This window comes from Uranotaenia lowii, chromosome 3 (assembly GCF_029784155.1).
Source record: "Uranotaenia lowii strain MFRU-FL chromosome 3, ASM2978415v1, whole genome shotgun sequence".
Taxonomy (NCBI): domain Eukaryota; kingdom Metazoa; phylum Arthropoda; class Insecta; order Diptera; family Culicidae; genus Uranotaenia; species Uranotaenia lowii.
This window is the reverse complement of record NC_073693.1, coordinates 205,901,648-205,914,102: the sequence shown is the minus strand read 5'-3', so window position 1 is coordinate 205,914,102 and position 12,455 is coordinate 205,901,648. Positions and strand designations below refer to the sequence as shown.

General features: G+C 38.6%; 1 long non-coding RNA gene across 1 annotated transcript in view; it reads right to left on the bottom strand.

Moving 5' to 3' along the window:
• Nucleotides 1-1,258: 1,258 nt before the first annotated feature.
• LOC129756140 (uncharacterized) overlaps nucleotides 1,259-12,455 on the bottom strand; it is a 37,766-nt gene continuing 26,569 nt past the window's right edge. Inside the window, exons 2-3 of the long non-coding RNA XR_008739405.1 lie at nucleotides 11,623-11,672; nucleotides 1,259-1,384 (exon numbers count right to left, since the gene is read on the bottom strand). This is a non-coding gene — a long non-coding RNA (uncharacterized LOC129756140). The remainder of the gene's footprint in view (nucleotides 1,385-11,622; nucleotides 11,673-12,455) is intronic.

The window sequence follows — 12,455 nt, the reverse complement described above, 5'->3', positions numbered from 1 at the left end:
GGAGGAATAACAGAAATATCCATGTGTGTGAACGGAGAATTACGACTTGACTTTTACCGACCTTGAGGCGTCGTTCAGGAATTTTTCTCAACATTTTGGTCAGTTAACCATCCTGTTTGTTAAAGATATCAAATCAGGATTTATTTGATTTTTTTTATTTTTAAACAATAATGAATAATGAAATAATTTCTAGAGAATAGGTAGACCATTATTTGTCATAAGGGATCGTTCTTCCTCAGCCACAAAATTCTTCAACTAAATTGTGCAAACCGAATGATTTAAAAAATTGTTAAATATATCTCTGGATAATTACAGCCATTCAGTAATCAGCTTTTTCGGTTAGTAAACCCGCTTCCAAGATCGACTCCCCGGACAGAACGATTTCATTCATTCGCGCGATTGCGCATGCCAATCGCCAGTCAGTGCAGTTAATCACAGCATTGAGAATAACTCATCTGTTAGCTAATTTTAGAATCAATCTTCTTTGGGTCGACCACATTGGGTATGGGACGGTGATGGAGAAATGCGCTTTACAGCCAGTCAGCCAGCCACGTAGCGTGACTTTGGCTCCGAGATTATGCCCGTTTTTGCCTTTTTTTTTCGTTACTGCCTCTGATGATTGCTGCTGATCCAGGAGGTTATAAGTTGGTGTGATTCACACGCCAGTCAACTTCCAAAGTTGTAGCTTCTATCAAACGATTCTTGAAATTCAGGTTTCCGCGCTGCTTGCGATCTCCCGGGGAGAGCAAGGTTGCCAAACGACATTCCATTCGGTATGACTTCAATGAGCTGGAAATTACAGTACCCAGTCCGGAGGGCACATACATACGCGAGTGAGCCATTACCGGTTGCCGATGCCTTTTGCAAGTCAGATCGTATAATCGTACAAGGTACATATTTGAGATGTGCGATCAGCGGATTTGAAAACTTTGACATGGAAAAGTGAAGAAACATAAACCGCGCATTTATGAGCAGAAACAATTATGAAGATGGTTTGCGGAAAGGTTAAGGCTTTGAATGTGATCGTCAAGCGGTTTTGAGCCTCAATGGCAAGCTTTAATTTTCAGCATATTTTTTGAGAGGTACTACAATAAATTTAAATTTACCAGTAGATATTCAGAATCATTGAGAGGATTCACGATTTCAAATCATCCCGAAGTTTAAAAATAAATTAATACCTAGGAAGAAAATTTAAGTAACATTTTAGAAAGTTTATTGAGGATGAAATATTGTAAAAGAAAAGATAAACTCACCACGCAGTTGCTCGAAAATTTCGGTCAGCTGATTACAACAACTTGAGCGATTCCTCAGCAGCATGTTAGTCGATCTCAAGCAATCAAATCGGAAACACCGAACAGAAAAAAACCCCAACTGTCAGCATCGCCTGTAAAGAAACGAGAAGATAGAGTGCAAAAAATAAAATCACCATTAGTTTACTTTCAACCGAATGTGTGTGCTTCCTGTTGTATTGTGTTAAAAATAGTTCGGAACGAAGAAATTGAACGCTAAATTTACACCCAGCCGTTCATAATACAATGTCTGAAAACGTCCGAGGCCAATTACACATATTTTGGGGAGGGAAGTGTGAATCACGAATTTATCTTCGGAACAGATTTGCCAGTATAGCCGTTCTCTCTACACACAATGGAGCAATGTTTACGTTCGAGTTATGCTTGTTTTGTAATGTCGATAAACAGTCAGAAACGTTTGACCAGAAGCTGAATACGATCTTTACCGTCATTAAAACGTCAACATAGCTACGATTAAAACTTGCTTAGGGGAGATGAGGGCATAACGAGCACCCGAGGCATAATGAGAACTACGCTTTTCTACGAAAGTGCGTATTTTCTTAAATAAATTTTCATGAGGATTTGTTTCGTACTTCCTATAGTATTAATTTTTCACAAAAAAAGGAATCTCCTTATCATCTTTACAGAGATATTTAAAAAAACTAGCTTGGTTCTCAAGTTACGAAAATATTATAATTTTTGAGCACCACGAAATAAGCTCTTATGATCTTAAAATAACCTTGATCTATAATGTACGCACTGCAACATGATGTACACATTGTTTCTCAATTTTTACCATCATAAAATTTTGGATTTTTCACTTTTATCAATTTTAAAACACGTTTTTACTTAAATTTGTTCACTAGGGGCATATAGAGCACCATATTATCGAGGCATAATGAGCATTTTCTGCCGTAGAATCTAGCAGCGAATTAAAATTGATTTATAGCGCCACACCTTGACTAGTTTTCATCCGACAATTTAGCCTATTGGTAAGGTGTCGGAGAGGTAATCAATAGACTAGAGTTAGATTTCTGTTCGAGGTGATTTTTTTCCATTCACAATTCATGATCGATTTTTTAATTGTTACATTGTACGGCTAGTAGCATCATCCTCCGAACAAAGCACTTAATGTATGAGCGTGCGTGAATTGTTTGTATTCTACAAACAGACCTAGATTATTTTGTTATTGCTTTGTTTGATGAATCTACGACTCACCTGACTTCATCGAATTGAATTCGCTGCTAGATTCCCCGGCAAAAACGCACATCTTGCTCTGATTAATGGTGCTCATACTGCCTCAGGGGGGGTTCTCATTATGCCTCCACAGTGGCTGGTTTTCAGCTTTTGACAAAATTTTTTAAAATGCTTTTTTTAACGTTTTCATCTAGTTTTTCACGTTTCAGCCCGTTAGGGAATAGGCTTTTCAAGTGTCTGAACACGAAACAATAATGTAACCTCCATATTATAGCTATTTTCTATGGTTAAATAACCGTTTTCCTTAAGGTGGCCATTATGCCCCCATCTCCCCTAAATGTTACTTAATAAAATTTAAATCGACTTCTAAACGAATTATTTGATGAGTGACCCACTTTTTAAGGAAACATTTGTGAACTTTTTGGTTCCATATGTCATCTATTTGGAACTCCTATACAACCTGATTGCCTTTTATTCAAAATCACGCCAACCCAAAACATTATTCTTAGGTATTTGGCTATTATGTAGTCCCTTCTTTATGATTTCTTCTCAAGCTAAATTGTTTCACACAGCTTTGCGAACAACTAAGTACCATACGATCTTCCCAGCGAACCTCTTATCTAAGCCATTTCGCAAACTTTCCGAACACTCTGTCATGAGTGCTCCATAATTTCCCGGCAGCAGCAGGTACTTAGTCAGCCACACACGAAAAAATTCACTCAAATCAGCACTTTAGGCTATGGCACTGTGGGAATATTTAGACGTAAAGTTTTGTTTTTTCTTCGCATTTTAGGTTTTCAAACCACGACTGCACCTGTTTCTCTTCGAGCTACCACCTTGATACGGTTTGCTGATGGAAGCCGCGTGACCGGATGATCCACTGCTGACTTTCCAAGCCGCGCAAGTCTTGTTATTAGCTTGCAGTTTTAGTATATGGCTGAGTAGGTGAGCACCCAAGGGCCTCAAGTACGGTGAGAGTTCAAAAGTCTACCTAAGTATTGCCGGGCGCGCGTGTGATAATTTTGACGAGACCTTCCTTGCGCCCGTCAAAAGGCGGTTTTCCCCACTCTGGGAAAGAACTTGGGCAACTTGTCTAGCCGTTAAATGACAGGTGTGGGACGATGAGAAAAGTTACATTCGGCAGGGGACTTTGGATATAAGTGATAAACTTCAGATACCTTTGACTCATATAAAAAATAGGGAAAATAAAGTTTCTAAAACTTAACACGAACGCTTAAATATGTCTACCTCCTTCTCTAAGAACTTCTAGCTATTGGATAAGTGAGAATAAATTCAGTAAGCCCTTCTCGCATAACAGACCCACATGCATTTCCGTCATTTTTATTTAGCTTGTCAGTTCGTCATTTTAATCAATATAAATTCAAAAAAAAAAAAAGTTTTTTTTTCTAGATCTTTCAAAAAAATATCAAATGGGACTGTTCCATATGTGAAATACTTTAGTTACTTTTGTATGTTTCATTCGGCGAAATATTCTTTGATTAATTGCTTTCATTTGTTTAAACAATACTCAACTCACATGATGTCGAATTATGCACACGAGTTTTCGGAGGGCATTCTAAGAATAAGGAAGGAACACACTGAGATTGCAATTATTTCGCTCGGGATAACAACTTCACGAATCACAGGAGAAATACTTCAAATTCACGAAAATAAACTGAAAACCCGACCGAATCTCGTGACAACTCGCTTTTCCTGAAATCTCAGAGAAAACGTTAACGAATGCGCAGGTACTCGATCAATCGTCCTGAATTCAGGACAGTTCTCGCCTGTATCACCTCAAACTCGATCTGATTTCACGCATTTTTTGTCGATGTGTGAGTATCTAACTATCCTCTATTGTGTGACAATGCTACGTTCACTTTAGTCAAAGTTAGTTTCTAAACGGAACTAGGGTAAGTGAGTCCAATTTCGCTATATCTTGTCAGAGGTTTTTAGATTTGATATTAGTAGGCCAAATTTTTAATTCTTAGATATATAATTTTTTGGTAACTATGTTCCAATTTTTTTCTGAACTCTGTTATGGTTTGAAATAATCATTTCAAGCTTTAATTCACGAAAAATATCATTTTTTTTTCAAAGTGTGTCGATGTTCCTCATTTGGCACTAATTGTTCCTAATATTAACATATTGGTGTTCCTAATGTTAGCATATGAGGAAAAATGTATCCACGTACCCAAATTTACCTATAGGGGAGAGTGGGGATATTCGATCCCCCTTTCTAATTTTTACCATATCTTTTTGGAAAAAATTAGCAACTCGCCGTCTCTTACATTTTCTGACAGCTTATAACTTCAAGTTTCTATGCTCCAAAAATTAGAACGATACTTGAACCCGTAGATGAACTAGAAGCATTTTCGTGAGAGTAAAAAAAAAACGCGATTTTTCTGAAGTTAGGGGAGACTTGATCCCCTATTGAAGGAGACTTGATCTTTTATTCAGGAAGCCCTAATCCTTGTATAGAAATCAAACAAAACCCCAAGATAGAATGTTAATTGACTATTTTGGTCATATTTGTTCTCATTTAGAAGAAGAAAATTCTATAACTTTGTCTCAACGCTAATAACATTGCATACTCAAAGGCCCTAAAGCGAAAAAAATAATTATTTTTGCCCTTTTCCTCAAACAATTGTTCGATAAATATTAGTTTTTGGATAAATATTAGTAATTTCGTAATCCGCAATCATATTCAAATTAATTCTGCGTTAAAACATCAACAGATGACATATTCCTGCTAAGGCCCCTTGTTTTTGAGATATGAACTTTTTATGATAATAAAATAAATTATCAGCTCTGTTTAAAACAAATAAGTGAAATGAATAGCACATTCTGGAAAAAATTCAGAACATTGCACAGGGGTCCAGGACGGAACTTTATCGTGACAAAGTTAATTATATTGATACTAAGGAGTGTATTAAAAAAAATGCAACACTTTGTTTTATTAATAGCTTTCGAATGCATGGATGGAAATTGATGAGATTTTCAATGACGCTACCTAGTAATAAAAGGTTCACATCTGAAAATTTGCGTGACATCCTTTTCAGTGGTTTTCGAAATAGCATCCAATGAAGAAGTCCATGGACTTTAATTTTTAGCGCCACGTGCATCATCTATAATGCATACTATGAACTACCCTTTTTCCATATCAAAGTTATTTTTGATTATTTTTTCGGTTTCCTGGAGCTCAATTCAAAATTTTTAATCTTATCGAAGTTATGTCAAATTTAGCAGATTGCCCCCTTCGGCAGAAAAACAACATATTTGACTTGTTATCACTCCATCTCTGTTTTGGAGTTGTTGCACCTTTCCAAAACCAACCAAAACAGAGTATCAACTTTGTAGGACCTTTGTTTATTTAGCCATTCATTGTGTCAATAGTTATGTAATACTCACTGATTTGCAGCTTTCACAGATAGTCAGCCACCTCAAGTGCTAGACATCAAATTTTTCAATTTTTTCTCCTGATTTATCTCCGGAACAGCCAGGCGAGACTTGTCAACGAAAAGTTTTTGCTGGAAGCCTCTCAGGTGACCGATAAAGAGTTCCTTTTGCTGTCCATTAGGAAATTTTTCAAAATATCTCCTCGTTAGCGGTTTCAATATTTTACGCACGATTTGACCACGGTATTTTATTCGTTTTAACGGGGAGTAGCTTTTTTACCTTGCAAAAATAAAGTCAGGCCTGTTTATGAGTCAGCTAGACGAGCCCGTAAACAATTTATTTGGCACTTCCCTAATCGAAATTTTTGGTTTGGGCTTGATAAAATCTCTAACACTCCCTACCTTCATGGAATCATTCTTATTCACTTCATAAAAAGTGGAATTTGGAATGAATTGGAATAGTTGATTTCCAGCTGTTTTGGGTCTCCCACAAGGACTCTCCTAAATTTTTCGCGATCCTGCCCAAACATTTTAGTCAATAACCCTCTGTATTGGGCAATATCTCGAAAACCACTTAACAGAACGTCACAATTTGCACATGTACACAATACACTAGTAGGTAGCTTCTCTGAAAATTTCATAAAAATCCATTCATGCAGGCGCAAGTTATTCACAAAAAAAGTGTTGCATTTTTTTCGAATACACTCCTTATAAGAGATGGTGTCTTCAACAAAAATACTCATCAAATCAAGCGCTTTAACAATCTTAAATCAAATATTAAGACGCCTTATTTGTGTATGATTTACACATAAAACTTTTTCTGTGAACAGATAGAGCCAAACTGCCTTTTTCAAAGTTATACCGTTGGCTATAACTAAGCGAGTTATGATATTTTTAAGTTGAAATGTTAGGGTTCGTCGATAATAAAAGTATTCTGGCTCTAACTTTTATGAATGTATTTATACAGAAAAGGTGGTAACTTGGTAGTGAGTTGAATATCCGAATCGACCGATGAAAAACTATAAGGAATAACTGAGAATCTTTTGTGTCCGTTTAACCCGACCTAGCAATTTTTTTTAACGGTTTGTTGCTCAAGCCCACCAACAAAAATTCGCTGGTTTTCCTCCAGGTTAAAAAACTTCTGCCAGAAACGGGTAAGCCTCCATCCATCCATCGGCGTACCGGCCGATCTGTCTACTGGACACAGAAGGTAAGGTCCAAGAGAAGGTGACTCAGAGCCGGCTCCAGAGGTACACCGAAAGCGAGGGCGGACTCTCAGCGAGGGCGGACAACAGTTTGGTCTTTCATTGAGATAGCGAACAGAGCCAGGCTCACGAAGGAGATTGGGCTCCACTTTTGCGCGATTGCCACACTGGACGTGAAGAACGCCTTCAACAGCATCAGTTGGACAGCAATTGCGTTGTCGCTCATCCAAATGCGGGTCCCGGCATATCTGCATAGGCTTGTGAAATTTTTTTTTACAATCTTCAACTACAGTATATGACCGGTGAGGGCATACGGACACAAGAGGTTTCGGCAGGTGTGCCACAGGGGTCAATACTTGGCCCCTTCCTGTGGAACATCACATACGACGAGCCCTACGAATGAGCTTCCCATCGGGAGCTGAACTTGAAGGATTTTCGGATGATGTAGTCTTCTTGGCGAGAGGCTTCTCGACAGCAGGGGGTACAACTACTTGCCGCAGTAGTTATCCAGGCAGTGAAAAGCTGTATGCACACCAAGTACTTGCTTTTAGCCCACTACAAAACCGAGATGGTGCTGATCACCAACCTGATTTCACCTCAAACAGGTTCCATTGCAATTGAACCGTGTGATATCGTGTTCAAACGCACAATTAAGTACCTAAGGGTGGTGATCAACGACACATTAAGCTTCACGAGTCATATCGACTGCGTATGTAAGAGTCCTTATAACCCACATGGATTTAAATTTAAAGTTTTTGAAAACTATGAAATCATAAATGCTGTTATTTCAATACAATCCAATGCATTGGGAATGGATGAAATCCCAATCAAACTTATTAGAATTGCTTTACCACACATACTACCTGCTCTCAAACATATTTTTAATACCATTATAAGAACCTCTAAATTTCCTTTTCAATGGAAAGTATCAAAAGTTATTCCAATTCCAAAAAAATCCAAATCACATGACTTATCAAACTTGAGACCAATAAGCATTTTAAGTACAGTTTCAAAAATTTTTGAAAAAATTGTCAAATGCCAAATAACAGAATATTTGAACCAAAATAACATTTTATATGAATTTCAATCGGGTTTTCGTTCTTCTCACAGTACTGAAACTGCGTTGATGAAGGTTCATAACGATATTGCCTATGCCTTAGATAGAAAAGGAATTGCTGTACTTCTTATGATAGACTTTGCCAAATCTTTCGATCGTGTATCACATGCTAAATTCATAAACAAGTTAATATCTAAATACAATTTTTCAAGTTCAGCAGTTAATTTGGTGCGTTCATATCTACTGGGTCGCCAACAAACTGTTTTATTTGATGGCTGCTATTCTGAGTTTGCTTCAATCGAATCAGGAGTTCCTCAGGGATCCATTCTAGGACCTTTGTTCTTTTCGCTTTTCATTAACGACCTTCCTGCTGTTTTACAGTACTGTTCGGTGCATCTTTTCGCAGATGATGTTCAACTATATCTCTGTGAAAAACACACCTCAAACATAAGTGACTTTTTTAACAAAATAAATCATGATCTTACTCAGCTTGTCGAATGGTCAAACGCTAACTTTTTACCAATCAATCTTTCAAAAACAAAAGCTTTGTTTTTTGGAAGACAACAATCCTCCTATTCTTATCCTCAACTTTTAATGAATGATACTGCTATAAATTTTGTCGACTACGCTGAAAACCTTGGTGTTATTTTCGACCGCGATCTTTCATGGAATCGTCAGGTTAATGCTCAATGCTGCAAGATTTATGGCTCGATTAAAAGACTTAATTTAACAACAAGCCATCTAGATGTTGCTACAAAAATAAGATTGTTTAAGGCCTACGTTTTTCCTTTGTTCATTTATTGCGATTTCATTTACTCGAACGCATCGGAGAGATCGGTTCACAAGTTACGAGTTGCTTTGAACTCATGTGTGCGATATGTCTTCAACTTATCTCGTTTTTCTAGAGTTTCCCACTTACATAAATATCTTATTGGATGTTCTTTTGATAATTTCTATAAGTACCGATCATGCATGATAATGCATAGAATTCTCAACTCTGGAAAGCCACACTATCTGAAATCCTTGCTCATTCCGCTTAGAAATTCACGCACTAGAAATATCTTAATTCCATCACATAGTTCATCATATTATGGTAGATCATATTTCGTTCGGGGTATTGTTAATTGGAACAATCTTCCAACTAACTTAAAACTTCTTCAGAGGAAATCAGAGTTTAAGAGAGGGCTACTAGAGGAACACATGGAGTAAAACGACACAGATAGAGTTAGAAGCAAATAAGGAACGATTAGTGTTTAAGTAATTCACATCAGGAAGACAACCACATTGTAACAATTTAAAAGATACTGTAATCTTACGTTACATAAATAAAAACATAATAATAATAATAATAATAAGAGAGCGGTAATGGCCACGGACGCACTCACACGAGTGATATCGAACACCTCAGAAATCCGGAGTAGTAAGAGGAGGATACTGTCAAGCGTAAGCTCGACAATCTTGCGGTGCGAAGCGGCGGCCTGGAAGTAGGCCGTGTGAAAACAGTGTAACCTGCAGAGATTTAGCAGCGTTCAGCGGCTGATGAACCTGCGGGTTATTAGTGGATACCGGACCATCTCGTCCGGAACCGCCTGCGTAGTGGTAGGCGTCATGTCCATCTCGGTTTTGCTAGAGGAGGATTTCTATTGCTACGACAACAAAGACACACCCAACGTATGAGAACTCGCCAACGAGGACTCGATGTCCAACTGGCATCAGCAGTGGAACGGCTCAGCAAGAGGAAGGTGGACTCATCATTTGATCCCGCACATCGGGAGATGTGATGAAGTGAACTTCCATATGACGCAATTCCTGACTGATCATGGATGCTTCATGGAGTACCACTACCGGTTTGGACATGTGGCTTCGCCATATTGCCCAGATTGTAGCGATGAAGAGGTGGTGTTTGCCTGTCCAAGGTTTGCAGGATGACAGGATGATGCAGGGGAGCATTTGAGTAGTGTGCGTTCGGTCCCTTGATCGAAGCTACAAAGATAAGGCATCATATTCTGCGTAGAGGAAGTCATGAGTGCCCCACAATCGTGTTTAAGATACCCCACCGCCGGGGAGTATCCGAATACTACGGGGGAAACTGCGTAGCGGACTTCCTCGTAGCGGACCTCGTAGGAAGGGAGTGAACCACTGTCAGGAGAATACCTACGAGTAGAGAGGTTCTCGATGTCGGGCGAGCCTCTCGAATCGGTGTAGGATGTCCTCACTGTCGAGAAACATCCGAGTCGTAGCATTCAAAGCCCCGAATACGTTCCGTGACAGGCACGATCTGGCACAAGGTGGTCAGAAAAAGCCGCGGGTGAAAAATCCCAGGGTTGTAAGCCAAAGGGATACAAGAAGACCGGACAACGGTCGGGGTAGACTGACCCCATCGACGGGAGGCTTTCGAGTAGAGTGTCTCAAGCTGCGGGGATAAGACTTTACCTTCTTCGCAGTGGAAATCGTTGGGTAAGAGTTATTCCATGATCGAAAAATATACACGGACAGAGTGGCTCTCGACTCCGGGTGAGCCATTCGAGTCGGTGTAGGATAATTTCTTCGTCGGAAATCTTTCGAGTAGTTGCGTTAAGTCCCACGTGTGTTCTGTGACAGGTGCGAGTCTAGGATAAGCTGATCTCGATCGGCACACGACGGGCATAAAGGTGACAAACCTCGAATCTTGAGGATATTTAAGAGGTCGGGCTTCGAGTCGTCATAGTAGATGTCAAGCCTAGAGTCTTCAGGAGGAGCCTTGAGTCGTGCAGAGGAGAGGGATATGCACGTCCCTATGCCATAAGAAAAAAGTTATAATTGTTGTGTTTTGTATTACCTGACAATCTGTTGACGACATTTCGTTTTTATCGCGGTTTTTCTTGAGAATGGATTTTGTTTATATATCTTACCAAAATTCAATACAGCATACCACAAATGATAAATTTGATTTGAAACGAGCACACCAAATCACATACCAAGTTTTTGTTCATCACGGGCCAACTAGATACAAATAGATACAAATAGAGTTGCATCTGCATCAACCACCACACATTAGCAGGCCAAGCGTGGTTCGCCCCACAAGCGAAAATTTGCGAAACGAACTGCATTTGTTCTAACTTTCCATCCGTCTATAAATTTTTTGTAATTTTGAAATGGTAATCTTGGATAGTGGACTTGAATAGTTTTACAATGATTCAAAAACTTAAAAGATTACAAAAATACATAATTCTTCTGAACAAATCATTTAATCCTTTTTCCGCTATGAGAAAATAAACTTTAAAGGATCGTTTTGGTAGTTGCTCTTTTTTTCTCGTACTGACAAAAAAATTTTCGGGTATATTTTTTCATGAATTATACATGTTGGAATGATATCACAATTAGTAGTAGCGCAAAATATCGCTATGTTTAACTACAATTTTTCCTGTCATTTCAAGTATGTTTAACGGAAGTTCCAAATGTAGTTGAAAGTTCAGTTAAAAATAACTTTCACATACCTTAAATTCCTTGAATCGTTCAGTTGTTTTCATGAGGGTTTATTTCCAACCTGTAAATAGAAAAATGAGACAAACAATTATAAAATTTTCAAACTGAAATTTTAAAGATTTTTAGTATGAATCAACGGATGTCAAACGACTGCTCAACGAATATTGAAAAATGGTTTTGATGCTGGAAGTCTTGACACAGGGTTATTAAAATGTTTTCGGATGAGTCACAAGAACGCGTAACAAAACAAACTTTAACTTTTACTAGAACCATGACCAAACGTTCTTTTACGAGATAGAATGCCAAACCGATGATGGCGAGAGAACATGGTTGTTATTATTCATCAATTTGCATTTTCATCCGTGTCGTGAGTCAACATCTGACAGCCTGTTTGAAGTGTGAATTCTGTTCAATTCCCGGAAGGCATAACTGGTCGATTAGTCTTACTTAATTATTGGCAGTTGGAGGTATTCTGACATTCTGATATTTACTTGAGAAGGACCACAAATATGTGACTGGGTTAGGTTGGAAGATGTAATCAAACGATTAAAGACGCCCGCTTCCCGATGTTTTGCTCATAAATCAACGGGCATTTTTCTCTTTCAAAATTGGATGCATAAATGCAGGCTGTTGGCTTCTCGCAGTCGCATCGCCGCATTAATTCTGAACCGAGCGTTGTTGGACCAATATGGTTCGGAAGCAAAAGTGTCGTTCGTATGATAATTCACCCAAACCCACGGATTCCAACCTAACAGCACCGAGGGGCTTCAAAAATGAAGTCACGTGTGGGAAAATTAAAAAGCGATCTTCGTCCGCCCGTCCGGGGGAAGCAAATTTATGGGGG